The following is a 12,600-nucleotide window of genomic DNA, read 5'->3' as shown; positions in this document are numbered from 1 at the left end:
CTGCTCCTTTTAAAGGAGCACATGCCACTTCAAGGAAAAAAAAGCATGAAAGGAAGCAGTGGTGTGCAAATCGAAATAACCCCTTTGTCTTTCTTTCTGAATTCATGCTTGGGGAAGAATAGAGTGTAGGGGAAGAATTCAGACCTGTCTTTATTCAGTCTCCAAAGGCAACTACTTTCTCTCTGGATGAGAAAGAAATTTAGTTTTAATGGTGGTGGAAGCCTTCCTTTATTTTCATGATCAAGAAAGGCAGTTGGCAAAAATGCTCTCTTCAAATAACTAATTCTTGAAGATTAGAAATTAATTGGTTTGGGTTTGGTGTTTTGGTTGGGGTTTTTTTGTTTGTTGGTTTGTTTGTTTTATTACTGCCCTTCCACTACTATGTAAGATTCATCAGTTTTTCACCTGCTCTCAGCCACCAAACTGAGCTTCTGGATTCATTCAGTCACCATTTTTTTCCTCCTTGCCTGCAATACAATTTTGTCACTCTTCTAAGATCACTGATCAAGGAAGAAAAATCTCCCATATCCTTCTTTTGCTACATAAATATGGATTCATTTCTGATGAGGGGTGTGATTAAACGTATCATGTTTTACTTTTTTTAATGCTTGTAATGTTTGTATCTTAAATCTACAAATATTTTCTGCTTTTTTTGCAGGTGACAGTACTCCAGTGACACCACCTTGCCTGAAGCTGGGCAGAATGAAACCTAATCTTGGGTAAGAGACCTATAAGTGATTGGAGGTGCTATTGTGGCAGACATAATTTGGTGACTTCTTCCTTGCTGTTTCCTTTCATCCTTTCCTTAAAGCATTGCTGATGAAGTTGATATGAAGGTAGGCCCCTCTAAATTTTTCATGTGCATTTATCCCGTGAATTAATGTTATCTTTGGCAATTTTCACCAGTTATTCAGTGCAGTGCTGCCTGTCTGCCCTCTGAGCTTTCAGGCTAGTTTGGGTCCTAAGCTCAGATCACCAAATCGCAGCATGACATGCTGCCACTTAAGCACTTAATTATACCTAAGGAGACAAGGATCCACATTGTACCCTTTACAATAGAGCCCCAAGAAGAAACAAATCCCAGTGCCTTGCTGGCCAAAGGGACCTTTGCCAGCACCAGGTGATGGGAAGCATGAGGAAGTGAGTGGGGTGAATCCTGGCACTGCCTGTGCAGCCACAGTGACAATTTCTTTAAAAATGCTGCTTTTGAGAGAAAGACCAGTAGTGTTTGGTGTCAAGGGGCTGAAAAGGGTGCCATGTGGGGCTGAAAAGCCTCGTAGCCGTTCCTGATGAACCATTTTCTGTGCTCCCCCTCCTACATGGGTGGTTGTACTTACCTGGCTACTGTGCTCTTGCCATCCAGGTTTTGCCAGGTGGTTATCTTCTTGCTTGCATCTGTTTATTCTGTATGTGCCTCCCTGGAAGGCAAAGTCTAGAAAGGTGCAACCAATTATCAATTATGCTATTGGGATCTTTTGTCTGGTAGAGCTCCTGGAGTTCTACCAGTGGTCTAATTTAATTACCTTGTTTCAAATTCAGTTTTAGTGGGAAATTCAGAGGAATACAAAACCACTGAATTTATCCATTTGCATAAACAAATACTGTGTTTGTTTTACATCATCTATGATATCTGTACCCAGCTTCTCTTTTCTAGTAATGATGGACATTTTCTAAGTCATTGGGCAGGGGCAGCTGGCAGCAAGTGAGTTTAATGGCAAGTGTAGGTCTTGCAGAATTTCTGAACTTAGTAGCTTCATGTAAGTTACAATACTAGGTGCTTTCCTTTGAGTACAAACACCATCGTGCTGTAACTTCATCTTTAAGGCTTTTCTGTTCTCTTAATAGAAGGAAACCTGCTTTTGTATAAGTTTATTGGGAGGATCAAAGTATGTTATATAAATTAATTTTGTGCTAGATAGGTAGCTGAAATGAATTGCTAGAATGTTTAGAGTGGTTGAAAATCTGTGTTCTGTACAGCCACTGACTGGTGTAGAAGGTTGAGGCATTGTGATTTGCTCTCCTGTGTCTCTGATTTGAGTTTATAGGAGAATAATAGCACCACACTTGATAGTGTACTATAGTGGGACACTGAAGTCATGCTGCAAGGTGTTTAAGGCAGTAATAGAAAAATATCATTTTAAAATAGAAAGGTAGGTAGTCAGTGCTTAGGGCTTTCCAAGATTTTGTTGTAGGTTATTTGACAAAATCTTATCTTTTTAACTATTGAACAAAATATTATATGAAGCAAATATCTGTCTTCAGGAAAATGTGTCTATTATGTGTTTGAGGAGAGGTTTACTTTGTATTCTGTGGAAGCTGGACATGCAAATGAAGTATTTGCTTATAAATTCTTATGGTCATTGAAGAGACCTCACCTAATTCTTTTCTTTTAAATGAAAAAACTATGACAAAGACCAAGATTTTAAGCCGATGATTGGGATCCAAAGGACAGATAATGCAGACTCCAACTGCGTTTGTAATAGTTCAATTCTGTAAGTGAAATATGTTCTCTATCTCGAAAAAGAATGAGAATATGAAAGATGTTGTGTCAGTGATTCTTCAGATTTTTATTCTATTGATCAGAGTTGAAGAAAATGTATTTCCATACACCTCTCTCCTTTTTTCAAATTTCCAGTCTCAGTTTTTTGTGTGCTTCATGGAGAGGCTGTATACAATTATGCCTTGCTAGTAAAACAAGATAAAATAATATAATCCCATTGCATTGTCACAGAGATAAAGCGTGTGGTAACTCATTGTTTTAGTTGATCAGCAGGGTGGCCTAGTAAAATGAATTCCCATCTCCTGGCTTTGGCTTATCTTCTGATTCCTGAGAGACACAACAAAGAAAAATAACAATAATAATAGAAGTAGTATTTTTGCTTTCGTTTGATGTGAATATTGCAATAGTGGAGTCTCATGACGGAAAGGACAATAATTGTGTGTTCTACCTGAACATCAATGGCATCACATGCTGTAGTGTGACTGTTGAAACGTTGGACTTGTGTGGTAATAACTACACACTTATAATAATAATAATAATAAAACCACATTGAGTATGCAATCACCTCTAGCCTGCTTATAATTGGTACCACACCTAAAGGTCCTAAGTTAGGTCTACTCAAGTACTAAACATAAATACCGTAAGTGTCTTTCCTAAACAACTCACATTTTTAATATTTTCATTTCTGGAATGTGCCACCTCAGACTATACCTGTCAATTATTGCAAACATTTCCCTGAAAGAGACAAAGGCTCTGAATCTCATCTGCAAACCTTTCTTTACATATCCAAGAGGAGCAGTCAAATCATCAAAATACTATTTTCTCAGAAATAAAAAATAGGCAGCTCCTGCACTTTGTATGTTTGATTTATTTAGTGTGGTTGTCCTCTCTTGATTTGAGCAACCTGAAAGCAAACACACAGGACCTCCTGCATTGTGTCTTGCTTTGCATGAAAACACTGCCCAGCTTCCAGACAGGGTTTTAGCTCAGGCCATACTGGTTAATTTTGTTAAAAAAGAGTCTCAGCACATAACTGATATTAGGGAATTAAGAGAGGCTGTTCTCTATACACTCTTCTTCCCTGTTGTACTGTGAAAGAAAAGCAAATTTCACAGGTACAAAATGTATTCGCCCATCTCTTTTTTGCACGCCAGGGACAGGCTAACACACAAATCACTGTACAAAACCCCTCTGGGCCACGCTCAGTAGGCCCTGAATGCCTGTGCTCAGACTAGGGCTCTGCACCTTTATTAGCAATTCTTGTTAAACACCTTAAATATTGTGGTGGGTATCCCAAGGCAGGATCATTCAGAGAACTTGCATTGCACATCATAGTGATGTCCTTCAAAGTCTTCACAGTAGCAGCCTCTTCCCCTCCTCCCATCCTTCATTAAGCAGCATAGAGGGGCTGCCTCTAGGAAGGGCTTTAAAGATCAGCCTCACTGCCGTTCTTTTGCGGGGGGGGGGGTTCTTGTGCCCTTCTGAGGCCACTGAGAAGCAGCAAAAGCTATATTCCTGAGCCTGTAATAGATGCAAATTGTGCAGATGAAGGAGAGGAAGCTCTAACAGCCGTTGAATGCAATCTGTGAACACTACTGTTTCATTTATAGTGATGCTACCTAGGCATTTGCACTTAAAAGGAACAATAAAGAGGTGTCAGAACAATCGCAAGGCTGCAGAATTTAAACTGCGGCAAAGACGTTTTGAGTCATGTGAAATGTTGCCTGCAGAAGATCTGCTTTTTCCGTTAGGTTTTGTTATTACTGAAGGCTGTTCTAGTTCTCCTTGTTTTATGACACCGACTGGTTCATTTGCCTTCAAAGACTCAAGATGCAAAGAGGCAGGGAAACAAATTAAGTCAAAACTGCAATGGCTGGTGAAAACTGCACGAAGAATGTCATGGCTGCTCTTTATTTGTCTATTTAGTTTTGAAGTAGCTTTGCTATACAACGGGATGGCTGATTCACTAACTTGCCAGCTGCCTCCAGCAGGCAACAGGAGAGTTGCTCTAATGTTTCAGTGTTATTCTTGCTTGCAGGACAAAGGGCTGATCCTCAATTGATGCAACCTTTGGAGGTATGCATATTACCCTGGTGAGGATCTGAACTGCTGTTGCCTTTTAGTCTTTTTATTTGAAGTAGAGAAGGGGTTTTGCATAGGTGATAAATTGCACACCAAAAAATTAAATAAAAATCTAGTGGCTGTCAAACAACAGACGGTTGCTGATGAACAGAGAATGATGGGCTTGCATATAGTGTCCTGTTAAAGGCACAATAAACTGTGACTGTGTGCTGAGATTATGATTATCTGCAAGCACTTGCTGCTTACTGGCTGCAAATGTGAAAGCTATGTGTGCCTAGGAAAAACAAGGAAACAGAGGATTTGTTGTACGGCAATAGGTGTGTTTAAAGTGCCCTAATCCTACTGAATAAGAGCAAACACTGCTTGAAAGGGAATATGGAGTTTAAAAAAGGAAAATATGTTGTTTGTAAAAAAAAAAATAAATAATGGGGTAAAGCTGTATAAATTTTAGAGTATGATTGGCTTTGTAGCTACAGAAGAATAAAATACATCAGAGGACCTGTTGTCACTCTGGATCTTCTAGACTTCCCATGGGATACTATTACCTGATTTTTATTAATATCAGTCATTTGAATTCCATTAGTGTTCAGAGACCATGATTTAGACTCAGTCATAGTAATGTAGCTGTATCCCAAAGAACTCACAGTTTAAATAGACAGGATAGGCAATTAGCAGGCAAATGTCCCACAACTAAAGAAGAATCAAATTACCGAAGACTTTGTCTTATCTTAATGTTCGTTTGGTTTCTTACATACCTCAGTAAAATGAGTAATCTGTAAAATGAGAACATGCTGTTCTCATATTTTGGAAAAGTTCTAGGAAAACTAATGATAGTAAAATGTTCTCAAAACCTTTTATTTGGTATAAGTTTAAAGTGATGATGTTTTTCATATCATATGAATTTGAACTGTGTAAGTCTCTTGAATCTTTAGCTTTTAGTGAGGAATGCATTTCCCAGGGAAATGCAGGAAGGGCAGCAAGACTGTTTGTTTTAATAGCTCTGTGTGTGTGTCTGGACATGTGAGTGAACAAGAGATCAGCAGGGCAAAACGTGCCCTAAATGCTGTAAAGTCTCATACAATTGTGTCAGACAGTAAACCCAAATGAACTTGCAAAGTCATGCACTAGTTCAATTTTGGAAAGGAAAACCTGGCTTTGAAGCCAACCAAATCAATCCCTAGTTCAAATTAAATTTGGAGTATCCTCTGAAGCTCCAATACACAACTCCAATAACAATCAGCACTTAAGGTGCAGGCAAATAATGTTTCATTTAAAAGAAATTGAATAAGGATTACTGACAGAGAAAGTTTTTGATGCTGTTTTGTCATTAAAGACAAATTATAGCATTATTGTCTTAATCCCATATGTTTCAATCATCTCTCTCTCCCTCTGTCTCTCTCTCTTTAATGCACAAAAATCTCTGTGCATGGTTGGTCTTGTGTCTTCATCTCATTAAAGCCTTGCCATGCAAATGTATTGTAAGTGTTGCCTGAAGACTTCTGTCTCATGCAAAATTTAGCTTAAACTCTACTGGCATCAAATAATTTGTTATGCACAAACCTTCTGTTTGGTTTGCTGACATTCCTTCTTAGCTGGCTCTCATGGTGATTCATTATCTTGTGATATAGATTTCCAAGTATCATCTTTGTATTGATTTTTATATCTTTAATAACCACTCCACAGAAGATGGCTCCACTTGGTGTCATTGATCGCATCAAAAATTCAAGGCTTACAGAAATACTAGAGGGCTAATTGGTAGCAGAACATTTCAGACTTAATACAGTCTTAATCTTCTGCACTAACCTGAATCAAAGATTTCCTTATTAAGGCTAAAGGGAAACTTGTGAATAACTGGAAATTACCTGGTGAGAGCAGGTAAAACATAGTAAATGGAGATAACAAAGGTTAGATCTGAAAAACAGCTCTCTTTTTTTCTCTTCCTCTTCACCTAAGTATCCTCCTTAAAGAAGAGGCAGTACATAATCCTTCTAGCCGTGGAAAAATATGTGTTCACAGCATCACATACTGTGCAGTGGGCCAAATGGCATTGAGTTTGTGACTAATTAAAGACAGCTATTAGGTCTGACAAGTTCAAAAATGTGTGCTGTGGGTCACACGTTTCAAAAATAAGTGATCAAAGATAGGTAATTTTAATCTTTATTTTTTTATGTAAAAATTAAGGGTTGTATTTGTAAGCTTACAGTCTTAGATAGTCAAGTCTTGGCTAGGTTTGAATCTAGAATATCTGAAAATGTGGGCCAGAACAGCAATCTGAGAGTCCTTCAGTCTGTTTAATTTGCCTTAATGTGTTGTTTAAAGCTTCTATCTCGTTAGGTTTTTCAGCAGTGTGGTTTGTCAATGACAAGGAGGTGATATGTGTGTCCATGTTTTTTCGTGACTGTATATTTTTTCACTAAGTGGCACTTTTTCACTAATTTTTTTTCTGGGACTTTGCACTTTTTATATTCTAAAACTTGAAAGCAACTGAAAATAAACTACACTGAGTTACAGGGAAGGGGTTTTTTTTAGAAAATCCAGTGATAGACAAAGAATATGTGGAGACAGCAACATGTTAAAACCAGGAAAGATAATTTCTCAAAAAAGCTGCCCTTGTAAATTGTTAAAAAGCTGTTAAAAAAAGTGTCTTCCAACAGCCACATGGTCTGTGGATTAAACATATCAAGGCAGATTGTCCAGCTACTACTAAGAGTATCAATCAGGGCTACTCAATCAGTTCTTGCCAATAAAAGGCATTGAGACAGCACCAAGTCTGCTGGTTCAGTCAGACACTGCATGCCATCTGTGCAGTGGGAGCTGCCTGGTATGTTTCCTAAAAGATTAGAAGAACAGTTAGAAACATAGGATCTCCCACAGGAATGTGAGAGACATGTATCTGGGAACTTGGTGAGAATAAAAATGAAATGTGTTCATAGAGCAGGCTGGAATGACCTTGGTCCCTTTTGACCTCTGTGGTAAGCAGACCTCTTTTTCCACTAGACCCTATCAGGTCTGTCAGGTTAGCACTAGTTCTTTATGAACAACCTAAATTTGGAGCTGGCTGTAAGAAACTCCCATTATTCTCATAAAGTCCAATCAAAAACACATTACACGGTTAATGCATCCATACACCTCTCATGCCTTTATTATGTTCCTGTTGTCGCTCTCAGACTGAGAGGAAATTGTTCACATCAACCAAATCTTCTCAAACAGGAATCTAGCAGCTCTTTTCATTTCAGATTTTTACTGTGTTCATCACTAACCTGACTGAGGAATGTATTCATGGAGTAAACCAATCAGTCAAGGAAATGCTGTCTTCTTATTTCCAGGGAGAGGAACAGAAAATATGAGGCCAGTCTAAGCACTGCTTATTTACAGGGGTGAACAGCAACTCATAGAATTTTTGTCTAGCCCTGCAGAACCATTCCTATGAATGATTATATATGAATACACTCCTTAGCCATCAGCACAACTGAGGGATTTATGGTTTGGCCCCAAGTAGGCTATGTGATGAGGGACAGTGATAGAGCTGGAATGTAGTCTAAATTTACTGACTTCCAACTTCGTATTGTTCCTTTTTAGTTTAAAATTGACTTCCATTAAAAAAAAAAAAAACAAACCTCTGTTGGCATTCAATGACTTATTATGGACATGGTATTTATTATGGACACGTACACTACCTACCAATAAACAGAATAGGAAGATACAACATATTGGCAAAAATTTGGTGGCTGTGTAATTGTACCTGAATTCAAATGTAAACACCTCTCCTCCTTACCCCCCCTATTACATATTCCATAAGCAACATATTACAGAAGACTCATGAAAGAGTACCAGAGCAAACATGGTTCAGATGTCTATTGAATCTCTACTATTCTGTCCTCCTAAGATTTTTTCCATAATTTTTTTCCTAGCTGTATAATTAAGCATTCAAGGATGGAGAGAAAGTGGGCAAAAAAGCCACTGGTTCTTCCAGCAAAAAAGCAAGCACTGAACAGTAAAAGCTTAGGAGATCACCCATTGGTTTTAATTTCTGTATTTTTTTTTTTTTAATTTAATTCATTGTTTTATTCTCAGAAAACTTCACGTTTTGAAAAAAAGACCCGTGGTCTCCTGCCTTAGTTACAGGCTACGAGAAAAAGGAAGAATCTCAGAGTATAACTTACATCTTTTAGTAAGCACCATTCTTCAAATCTATCCCTCACTTTGTCCACCTGCCAGTGTTCATAGTTCACGACATGTAGCTGTGAGGCCTGGTTGTGCTGCAGGACGTAAGGGTAATTCCCATTGATTTCAATGGGTATTACATGCATCCTGCAGCGGGAGAGTAGGGCCCTCAGGTTTCACTGAATAGCAAATAGTCATGTAAAATCCTCGGGTCCTATTCTTTCTCTGCAGGGTATGTTGAAGTCAATGGGAGTTACTTGTTAGATGCTGTGATGGGAAAAACTTATCCTTATAAGATGAAGTTGTCCATTCATTGCTGCATTTCGATTAATTTTTTACAAAGATCCTAGTAATTAGATTTTTTCTATAGAAAATATATTATCTTCTGACCTTCTTTATGCCACTTTATAATTAAAAATGAAGCTAACCGAAAAGGAAACGCATACAAAACAAAAGCCCACAGAAAAATGTGAGAAAACTGAATTTACAAAATTGCCATGATTTTAGTGTAGAAGTTAAACAACTCTTTGTGAGAGACTAAAATGTTATTCTCTAGAAACACTCTCTGCTCACACCAGGTATCCTAACAGAAACTTCCATTATTGATTCTACTGATCTAAATAAGGAACTAGAATTTGGCAAATCAATACAGAATTTGACATCTGTTTCTTATGGCTTGGATTTTGCAACTGAGTTTCCACCAAATCAAAGTTTACACCCAAAGCAGGTTTTAAATGTCTCCTTCACCGGCATGTTGTAACATTAGCTGAAGGAAAGGCTTTCTTCCCATCCCCCTGTCCTCTCCTACTCTTCCACCCCCAAGTGCTGTCCTTGAAAGTAGCATAGAACTTAAGAAATCTGGGCAGTCTATCAGTTTGCTATGGTTCATTTTACCTAATCCAGACATCCAGCACAGCAGGGGGAAAACTGCTGTATCTAGTGAAACAAGAGCATGAATAATTAAAACTCTGTTATTAATGAACTTCCAGTCGTTATGTAAATGAAACTGATTTCAAGTCTAATTTGTCAGCCTGAATTCTTTTTCTGTTCTCCTTTTGTCTAGGACAAGAACTCATCATAATGGACTTGATAATAAAACACTGGCAGACATGCTGTGTGCAGTGCCCATCTGAGTTAGGGCTTTTAGCATGGTTAATTGATACAGTTACTGCGGATAAGTCTATAAGGCATTTGTATGGCTTTACGTTTTACAAGCTTCTTTTTTTTTTTTTTTCCCCCCTCTTTTGACAGTGCTAGCTATTCTTTGCACATTCCTCATTACCATTTACCTTTACATGAGGGGTGGCTTGTAATTACCGGCTGGTAAATACTTTCCTTCTCATTTCGTGCGCCGTTCAAAGACAGCAGAGTTCAGAAAGGTCTGTGGGAAGGGAAGTCTGTAGTTATCAAACAATGGCTAACAGTCACCAGGAGAAAAAGCCTGTCAAAGCACAAGGCTGCCGGGCACTGGGTCCTTGCCCCATTGTCTTGGATCAGGTGTCAGTTATCGTCCTGCCCACTACATTTACTTGGATAGGAAATAACCAGTATTGAAGTGATGTAGAAAGGACAGGCACTCCACTGGGAAGGGTGAGATTAGGTTTTAAAAGAAACCCTGAATTTTAATTTTTTTACTTTCACCAAAGCCAGGCGGGATCTTTTGAAATAGTCCCTGCCCTAAATTGATTAAGCATGTGGTGGACAGCCAGATATAGTGAGGTAGGTGGGGCTGAATGGTTGCCTCCAAATCATTATTTGTTTGGGGTTTTTTTTAAGTCCTCTTACATCTGTCCTTTAATTCTTGCCAGTTAAGTCTCTCTTTTTTTCTTTGGTTTTATTCTTGTCAATATATTCAGTATATTTTGATTTATTATATCTGATTTATATTGTAAGGAAAAAGTTGTTAGTGAAGGTTCAGAAAGTAACCAAGGAGAGGAGCATAAGCATATATTTCACTATATACCATGTGCTAAGAAAGGAAGAGGTAGACAAAAGAATCCTCAAAACAGGATATTAAGAGTATTTAAAATAAATAAATAAAAATTTAAAAAATAAATTTAAAAACCCGGACCTGGAAGAAATAGTGTCTGCAGTCCCCTGGCACCAGCCTAGGTTTGGTATCAAGGGTGGAGAGTCAAAACTGGACATTTTATTCACAAGGAAACTGTGAAGTAGGAATTATTTATTTTATTCTGTGTCAGGAAGAACCGATCTCTTTTTTTTTTTTTTTTTTTTTTTGTAGCTTGCTCTTTAGGGCTTTTTCTTTTTTATGATATACTAAGAGTGTTCTTTATGTGACTTTTTTTTTTTTAATCAGCTTACTCTTTAAAAGAGGCAAAAAGCACAGCTGGATCACTGGTTCTACTCATAGGAAATTGAACAAGGGTAAAAAATTCTCAGTATAGAAGTGGAAAAACATATATTAAAGATTTCTTTTCCAGTTTTTTTCTCTTTTCCTCCACCCTAGGCTTTCTCTCTGTGCCACCGTTGTGCAGAGCTCTAGATACATAGTATTTAGAATCACCCTCTGAGTAGACAGGCCTACTGGCCCTTCTTTACCCTGGTGGACCAGGCAAAATGTGAAGGCCTGGGAGCTGGAAAGAATTAAGAGGAGGACAAGAAGTAGGTGTGAGTATTGAGAGAAGTAGCATTTTCTTCCATCAGTAGTGCTGGGATAACACCAGTAGCACAAACCTGAGAGATGATGAATCTCTGGGTAAGGATGTTGGGCAAGCAGAGCTGGGGCATACTGGAAGATGTTGTCAAGGAGGACAAGGCATGGGAAGCTGGTCAGGCTGAGCCTGCAGCAGGAAATTTTTTTGCTGTGGAGAAAGGAGAGACTGATTTAGAGACTGTTGGCAGACTTTACAGGGACGGGGACCTGAAGGGTTTCCTTATTCAGCTTACTTAAAGATATTCTTAAAAGAGCAGGTTTCTTGCAAATGCCATGTGTTAGGTATTAACAGGATTCTAAAGAAAGTATTGCTGACTGGAATTATTTTTAAATAAAGCTTTTGCCCTGAAATCGTGTTCATGCATCTTATCACTGCTAAAATATAAATAGGCTGGATGTAGACTGCTACATGAAAGGGACAGAAAGGTCTCTCTAGGCTTTTGAGGCACCTTTCTTAGTTCTTGGGTCAACTTGCCTGCAAAGGGAAAGTTTTTGGCTTGTCTACTAAAACCCAGTGTATTTGGGAGGGCTTCCGAGTGTACCTTCAATTCACGCTGTTACACTCTCAGTTGTGCTGTGTAGGTTAGTGGCCAGCAAAACTCTGTCCTGCCTGAAAGAGGTGCAAATGCCATGGAGGAAAAAGTTCCTTGCTTCCTGCTTCTTGCTAGGTGAGGCAGACACCAGCCTCAGGCTTTCCTTAGGATAGCTGTTGGGGACATTTCAATTCCCCTGCTATCTTTCCTTTCCTATGCAAATTGTGAAAAGTAGGCAGGGAATATTGTGCAGTTTCTGTCAAAGGAGGAAGAAGTTTTAAAAGCAACTCATTTCTGTCTCACCTTGAGCTGGGAACTACATGGTGCTTTGAGCATTCTGTCAAAGAGGTTTGGTGTACTCATGGTGTGCATTAAAATTGCTGTAGGAATATTACTGGTTGAGAATATCTATTAGATGTATATTTAGAGGATATATTTTTATATCTGCTAGCCTGACTTTATTATTTTTACATAATAAGACCTAAAAGCTTGCTGAAGCTTTAAAACATTCTTGCAACACAAACATAATGTAAAATCTAATTTAGTTCAAAGTCTAGAGCTGAAAAGAAGGAAAAAGAGAAGGGAAGAGGTTCCATGTTTCAGTCAAACAAGTTTTGTGCAACAAAGCAGGTGTTTATAGAATGCTT

General features: G+C 38.4%; 1 protein-coding gene across 1 annotated transcript in view; it reads left to right on the top strand.

Moving 5' to 3' along the window:
- Positions 1–681: 681 nt before the first annotated feature.
- The window catches only part of ADGRL2 (adhesion G protein-coupled receptor L2), a 314,082-nt gene continuing 302,163 nt past the window's right edge, over positions 682–12,600 (top strand). The window contains exon 1 of the mRNA XM_032117273.1: positions 682–719. The gene's annotated coding sequence lies outside the window, so the exon portion shown is untranslated. The remainder of the gene's footprint in view (positions 720–12,600) is intronic.

This window comes from Corvus moneduloides, chromosome 9, assembly GCF_009650955.1.
Source record: "Corvus moneduloides isolate bCorMon1 chromosome 9, bCorMon1.pri, whole genome shotgun sequence".
NCBI lineage: Eukaryota > Metazoa > Chordata > Aves > Passeriformes > Corvidae > Corvus > Corvus moneduloides.
The sequence above is the reverse complement of the archived record's forward strand: the minus strand, read 5'-3'. Positions and strand labels throughout refer to the sequence as shown.